General features: G+C 44.0%; 1 pseudogene across 1 annotated transcript; it reads right to left on the bottom strand.

The window, feature by feature from the left end:
- Positions 1–3,571: 3,571 nt before the first annotated feature.
- Positions 3,572–5,445, bottom strand: LOC308249604 (nuclear prelamin A recognition factor-like; annotated as a pseudogene). Its single transcript has 2 exons — positions 5,331–5,445; positions 3,572–4,914 (listed from the first exon to the last, which is right to left on the bottom strand). The product of its transcript is annotated as a nuclear prelamin A recognition factor-like (transcript).
- Positions 5,446–8,043: the final 2,598 nt, after the last annotated feature.

Consider the following 8,043-nt stretch of genomic DNA (forward strand, 5'->3'; position numbering starts at 1 on the left):
TCGGTTGTTCCAATTGTTCTGCCATTTGGTCTATTTGCATATTAGCCTTTTATTATATAGGATTATATAGGATGCTGAAGGGTATTCTTTAAGAAGAGGAAGAAGAAGAGAAAGATCAAAAATAAGAACAACAAAATGGCAACATATACATATCTATCAACAATTAAATTTAAAAATCAAATGAATAAGCAATCTAATGAACAGAATAAACTGGTGAATAAAATAAAATCAGAGGCAAGGAAATGGAAAAGACTGACAATTCTCAGAGGCATGGGGGGTGGCGGGCCAGGAAGAGATTAAACAAAGATCTTATATGCATATATGCATTACCTATGGACACAGACAACAGGGTGGCGAAGGCCTGGGGTAGGGCAGGAACTGGGTGGAAGGGGGGCTATGGGGAGAAAAAGAGGGACATCTTTAATAATCTCAAGAATAAAGATTTAAAAAAAAATAATGTATAATGATATGTATGATATTACCTTAACCTTGTGAAAAGATTAATACAATTAAAGACAAAATGGAATGTGAAAAAAAATAATACTTGCTACATTAGAAGAGTGGGATACTTTGCCTTTTTTAAATTTTATTAAATGTTTTGGGTGACATTGGTTAACAAAATTATATAGGTTTCAAGTATACAATGCTAAATACATCATCTGTATATTGCATTGTGTGTTCACCACCCAAAGTTACACATAAATGAACTCAAAATGGGTCAAAGGCCTAAATATAATACATGAAACAATAAAATACATACAAGATAATATAGGTACTAGATTTATAGGGCTTTGGTCATAGAGAGGATTTTAAGGATTTGACCCCAAAGGCAAGGAAAGTAAAAGCAAAAATAAATGACTAGAACTATAGCAAACTGAAAAACTTCTGTACAGTATAAGAAACCACCAGCAAAACAAAAACGTTGCCTTCTTAAAACAAGTTGAACTCCCAAATCAAAGAAATAAGGAACAAAGGAGATACTGAAACTCAGAAATAGGATAGAAGTCACCGCCTTATCAGAAAAATGCCAAAATCAAAAACAACGTATCACCATTAAGGCCCAGCTGCAAAAACATAAATCTAACCTCAAGACTGTGGGTTTATTCAGGTAAAGTCACTGACAGATTCACACAGAAGCACCAGGCACTGGTTTTAGTTACTCAACTTGAAAACCACCTCCAGGTTGAAGGGAAACAAGGAAGAGGAAGCTCAGGCTTCTGAAGAAAGACTCAAAAAGTTAAATATGTTTCGTCTGGGAAAGAAAGATTGAGAGGTGATCTCATTTCAGTGTTTGGATACCTGCAGCAGATATTCCAGACCCAAGGACGTGACTTGTCCTATTCACTCAGGAGCAATGGGGAATGGCAGAAGGAAAGGGTTACATGAGAAAGGCTTCCTCTCAAAGGTAATTAGATGTTTATTCCACTTTTAGTCTGAATGACAGGATTACAGTCCCCTCCCCATCTGTAATCCAGGGAGAGTAATGCTTGCCACATACATTTTAATGGATGTAACATCTGTAAAATACTTGGAGCTCTTCAGATGAAAGATGCCATGTGAGCGCCAAGAATTATTGTTATTATTTTTGTCTCCTGCCTTCCCTATGGGTATGAGTTTTCTTGTGATGTTTATGGGGCCCCTCCAGCCAGCCAGCTGCTCTGTAGCATGTCATCCCAGTGATATTTTACATCCTTCACGTGGTTGTGATCGTACCCAGAGCAAGAGCAGCTGAAATATTCATTGTTTGTCTTGAAGGAAGTAAAAGTAGTCACAACACCTCTTCAGGGCTCAGGGGTCAAATTTTTTCCTAACATCCACTGGAAGGCTAATGTCCAGGCCTCAGTGTGGTGGCATGTTTGATGGGCCTTGTCTTTGTCTTTATTGCCTTTGAACAGCATCATCTGACAGCAGAGCTTTGGACATATATCCTCCTTCCACGATTTATTTTTTATTTTTCATCTGACTTACACATTAATCTTCAGAGTCCAGCAGATGGTCCTTACTTAGAATAAAACTGAGGCCCAGAGAAAGCCAATAACTTTCTGAGGCCACTTGAGTGATGCTGAAATTCGTTCTTCAACCCCTAGTCCACTACCTCCCACTGTACCTACTATATTGCTCGTGACTTACAGTTGACTGTCACTTTCCAGCATTTTGATTACTGTTAATTTTGCTCATCTTTCTTTTATTTCCCTTCTAACAATTTTCTGGCTCTTGTATCTAGAAATATCCTCATCCCATTTCTTCCTCAGCATTCTTCCAAAGTTCCTAGTTATACCACTACTAGAGGCCCAGTGCATGAAATTTGTACACTGGGGGTGGGGGGTCCCTCAGCCTGGCCTGCACCATCTCACAGTCCAGGACCCCTCAGGGGATGTCCGCCTGCTGGCTTAGGCCCATTCTCCACAATTGGAAATCCCTCATGCAATCCGGGACCCCTCACTCCTTACCTCCCGCCTGCTCACTGCTCCTTACCACTCAGCTCGCTGCTCCTTAGCACTGCCATGGAGGCAGGAGAGGCTCCCGCCACTGCCACTGCACTCACCAGCCATGAGCCCTATCTTTCTGCACAGTTGTCTGTGGGCCAACTGCTCTCTTCCTTCTCACTTAGGGCCAGCAGCGTATGAAGGCAGAGTGCACTGTCATGAAACGCAGAGGGCTGCGTGGAGCTGAGGGGAGTGGCTGGGCCCATGGGATGAGAGGTGGACACAGAGGACACTATCTCACCCAATTGTGGGGTGGGATGGCCGGCCTTCATCTGCCTGACCCCACCCAGGGAGGGACCGAGCAGGGTGTCTGCCTCTCCATTCTCCATCCTTCCATCTGTCACATCTGTCACCCTTGCCAGGCCTCCCCCAAAGTGAGTTCAGTTCAATCCCTGAATGTAAAAGGGCATGGCAAGGGGTGGGGGGGGGGACTCCACTCCAGGGCCCCCTGATTCCCAGTGACAGGACCTGGTCAACAGGACCTGTTCTCAGGACTGTGGCCACAGCTGCAGAACATAGATCTGTTTCAATAAAAGTTGGGAATGCAGACTTTCGTATGAGCCCCTATTCCAAAAGGTGGCAGTTTATTCGCATTGTGGCAAAGACACCTTCAAGAGTAACATAGTGGGTAAAGTCAGGGCCAAACCGGCAATTTTCTCATCCAATCTCTCTGAGGCGCGTGGACAGAACCAAGTCTCAGCTCTTCGTAGGACACTTCTGGGTTTTTTGTTTGTTTGTTTTTTAAGCCTAAAGGACAGTAATCTGTCTCCATTCTTGTTCTTTGGGATTTTTTCATCGTGGGAAAAAAGAATACGTACGTTGGGGCAATCCTCTCAAGATACAATATTCCAGTTGCACCCATGTGACAACGACAGTGCCCCTCAGAGGGAGGGAGCTGACAGATGGGGAGCAGGGAATTCTGAAAACCAAACGATGACAGAGATGCTAAGCCTTTCCTTCACGTGTCTGACACCCCTCTCCAGGTGGCCTGCAGGCCGGGCGTCTGCTGGACCTTTGCCACCTGATGTTCTGGCTGCCCTGGGCCCTGCTAGGCGGTGTGCAGGGCCACCTGGGCCTGGAGGGAGTCACCCTCCCGCCCGCCCCAGCCACTCCTGGTACAGCTCCTGCACATGGGTGCTGGTCTCCGGGGGCCACAACGGGATGGCAGCATAGATGCCTTCCATAGTGCCCTGTCTGCACACCCGTAGTCCGCCTGGGCCTGGCCCCTGCCACTTAGGCATCCCCGGCACAGGCCAGGACCTCCACGAAGTGGCAGGGGAACTTGCCCCTCTATAGCTTCAGGACCACTTCTGGATGTTCCAAAAGCCGTAAGCAGCCACCAATTGATTGGAGTCTGAGGGCCAGGAGGAGGGACCAAGAGGCCTGCCTTCCACATAGCAGAACCTCTCCGTCCCTTTCAAGGGTGACCTCAGGGTGCGGTAGCTGAGCACTCCCACGTCCTCGTTGAACAGCTCCTTGGCCATGTGCCTGAAGACGTGTGCCAGGTACCCATCGGAGCTGGCACCCTTGTGGAGCCTCACCTCCTTCTCCTTCATGTCTCCAAACAGAGTGTCCACGGCAGCGTCTTTGGAGGCGAGGTCACTTTGCTCCATTATCTGAACAATTTCACCTGAGGTTAACATGCAGTCAGCACCCTGGGAAATATGTAAAGCTGTGGGAACATCTTTTCAAAGGGACTCCAGTTTCTTGTTATAACACAGAGCCACAATGACGTGGAAAATCTTGTCTGGGGACAGGTTCTGCTGTCTGGTGAAGTAATCCTTCACCAGAGAGCCCATGATCTGCTGGGGAGACTTGGCCGTGCAGAGGTGGGGGTAACGGGGTGACCCAGCACGCTCTGCATATCGGTCCCAGCCGGGGCAGGTGGAGGTCAGCATGGGGAGCCAGGGCTCTTCCTCATGGTGCTGGCAGTACCAATGCACAAATTCCTTCTGACTCTCCAGGATGATAAAGTCTGCAGTTATCTTCATCTCAAAGACAGTGCACTCCAAGGCTTTTGAGAAAGCCACAGAGCCTTCTGGATGCATCAGTGACACTGAGGCTGAATTTAGCAGCAAAATAAGGCAGAGACTAAGGACACATGGACACTGCCAGCACCTTGTGCTGTGAGGTATCACATTTCTTATTAAGGTTCAGAACACGGAAGAGGTTCTTGGTGTTCTGTTGGGAAACTTGGACTCTTTCCTCTGCGGTCACACAACTGTCACATGCCAGGCAGTCACTCAGAAATATCTTGGCATCGGCCAACTTATGGAATTCTCCCTTCTCTCCGTTCTCCTGAGCCGGACTCCGGACATTGACTGTGTCATTCTCTTGGTCATCGGTTTTTGTTTTTTACTACATTCCTTCCGTGTGCAGTGATCACACTTCCTCTGGAGCGGGGCAGGTGGGGGCCGGCTCGAGTGACCTGGAGGAAGCACAGGGAGAGCAGTCAGTCACTGATGGTTGCCCCTGGCACTGCTGGTAGCATCCTTTCTTCTTTGTGGAGCGTCTAAGGAGGGGAAGCAACTGCAGTGCCCAAGGCCAAGTTTTAGGAGGCCAGCAGCGCTGTCAGGATCATGCCAGAGGCGCTGGTCTGTTGGTGCCTGGCCTGTCCTTTGGAGATTGAACCTGCAGGACTACTAAGGAAGCCAGTCCCCGGTTTCGGCCCACCTCCGCCACCAATTGATTGGAGTCTGAGGGCCAGGAGGAGGGACCAAGAGGCCTGCCTTCCAGCTGCTTGCCAGTCCCCACGCCACTTTGGTTCCCTGTTAACCATCCCCTGATCAATGGGAGCTTGTGAGCCAGGGGAGGGACCAAGCAGTCTGCCTTCCGCCCACTCACCAGTCGCTGCTGTCACAGATTCATTGGAGCCTGAGGGACCCGGTTCCCCTGTTAACCATCTCCTGATCAATGGAGCCTGAAGGCCGGGGGCTGGATCGGTCATCTGTTTGGTCATTACGGACTCTGGGTTTTTATATATTAAGATTGGTTTAAACACAAATACTTTTTCTTACTGAAAGTTCTGAAGATCTCCATGAAAAGATATATCAAAGGAATTAATAAATGCTAAGCCCTTCCTGTATGCCAGAGTTGGCAAGGCTTGTATATATTATCTAATTGAATGCTCCTAACAGCTCTCAGAGGTAGATTTAGTTATTCCACATTTTATTTTAAAAATGAAACTAATGAAGCTTTAAAGGGAACTCAAAATGAAGCCACCTGACCCTAGCTATCAGGCTATCGTGTTTTACACCCCCATAGCACATTCACTCTTAAATTAGGTTTCTCAAAGAGTGCTTTGCTTATCCTCACATAAGAAGTAAATAAAAATAAGATTTCCACCACCACTATCACCATCACCATTTTTAAAATAAAATAAAGCAGCACTGGATTTATGACCAAGTATCTTTACTAATAGAATCCTGTACTTCTGTTACAAAGACACACAATTAATGGTTTACTTTTTCCAAACCAAAAGTCTAGATAATAAAAAAAATTATATCGCCCAAGTGAAATTTCACCAAGAAGCAGTTAAACAATAGGTAAATCCAAATTTCTGTGCTTTGGAAAACTCTCAGTTATAGTGCACACACACAATTCTTTTGTCCCCCAACTCACTCTTGTCTCCCAGTTTCAATCACCATAACTATATTATTTACAGATATATATTCTCATATTTCATTTTAGACCAGTTACGATATCAGCAATAAATAACAGAAGTGGCTGGGATATATCTAAAAATGGATAGCTGAGGGATACAAAAATATAACTTATATTCTATGATCAAAAGTATTCTTAAGCCCAGTTGGTGTGGCTCAGTGGATTGGGCATGGTCTTGTGCACCAAGAGGTCACCGGTTCGATTCCCAGTCTAGGCACATGCCTGGGGGGTTGTAGGCTTGATCCCTAATGGGGATCATGTAGGAGGTAGCCAATTGCTCACAGTGACATTTCTATCTCTCTCTCCCTCTCCCTCCCACCTCTCTAAAAAATCAATAAAAACATATATATTTTTTAAGTATTCTCAATAGGCTTGTATACTTCACAAATAAATGTGTTTTAGTTCCAGGGTCCTGATTAACAACTGGTACAAAACTTAAGCAGGAGTTCCTATTTTTGTTAATTAAGACTATATAAACAAAAACAATTGGAAGAATTAGAAGAAGAATTGCAAAACAAAAAAAGAGGCCATAAGGAACTTGTATATAATTTTAATTCCATCTTTTCAGGGAGAACTAACCTTCACACACTCCTTTCTTTTCCATCCTAATGCTGACTCATGCTGATTTGACTTCTTAACTCCATGGGCCTGGATAATTTGAAAATACCTTCCAACTATTTCTCTGATTCAGACTTCCTTCTACTCCAATCAGTCCTGAGCATCAAATACCAAGTCATCTCCTGGATTCTACTCTCTTGCTTGCCAATCCATTCTTCTAGCTATCTATAGAATTACCTTCCCCAAATATAGAATTGATCCTGACATTCCCCAGGCTCAAAGCTTCCAATGATTCACCAATTTTATAAATCCTGGCAGCTAAATGTCACCTGTATAGGTCTCTGGCCAATTTTTTCTCCTAACAGATACTTTCTCACTACCTCTAACCACCACATCTCCTCATCCACATGAACTCCACCTTTTAATCTATAAAACTTACAAGAAGAGAAGGGAAAGGGTCAACATTTATTGAGCATCTCTCATGCATTAGAGTCCCCACCAGCTATCAAGGATCCCATCCTGTACCATAGGCCTGGACATAAGATGGTTGAAACAGGTTCATGCATTTTATTTTATTGTTATTAGTCTCTTAAGTCTTATATCCTGAGTTTGGCTGATATATCATTTTAGTGTTGTTTAAACTGTTCTCTTTCTTTTGTATTTCCTTGACACATGATTAGATCCACATTGTGTCAAGAACTATGAAGGGTCTGAGATTTTACCCCACTTGCAAGTTAGCATCTCAGTCTGTCTCAGAGACAAAGGACAGTTTTTATTCACAGAAATAACAGTACCCAGAGTATCAGCATAGATCTGGTTCCCAAGTCCCAATTCCCACAAAGTGATAGAATGAAATTTTGTCACAATCCATTGATCTAGAGGTTTGATTGGATACAGTGAAATCTAGCTGCCCCATTATTTATTCTTATTCCCCAAATGCTTAACAATGTGCCTGACACCAAGTTACTTCTCAATAAATAATACCTAATATTTATTGAATATTTATTATATATTCTAAATATCATATACATTTTACCCCTTAATTCTCCCAAGAATCATTTGAGTTTAGTACTAGTGCCATTGTTCTCCCTTTACATTTAAGGTAATAAGGCACAAAGAGGTAAGTAACTAGGCCAAAGTTGGGGAATTGGCAAAGCTGGAATTTAAGCTTAGATTCCTGTGTGCATACCTTATCCCCTACACTACAGGTCTGGGAAAAATTGTAGAAAGAAAAAAATAATAAATGAATGAGTGAAAGAATGAATGAATTTCCTAGTTTTCTTGAGCAAATGATTACTTTATTGTATTAATTAAACTTACAAATAAGGGACATGAT

This window comes from Plecotus auritus (genome assembly GCF_963455305.1).
Source record: "Plecotus auritus genome assembly, chromosome: 5".
NCBI lineage: Eukaryota > Metazoa > Chordata > Mammalia > Chiroptera > Vespertilionidae > Plecotus > Plecotus auritus.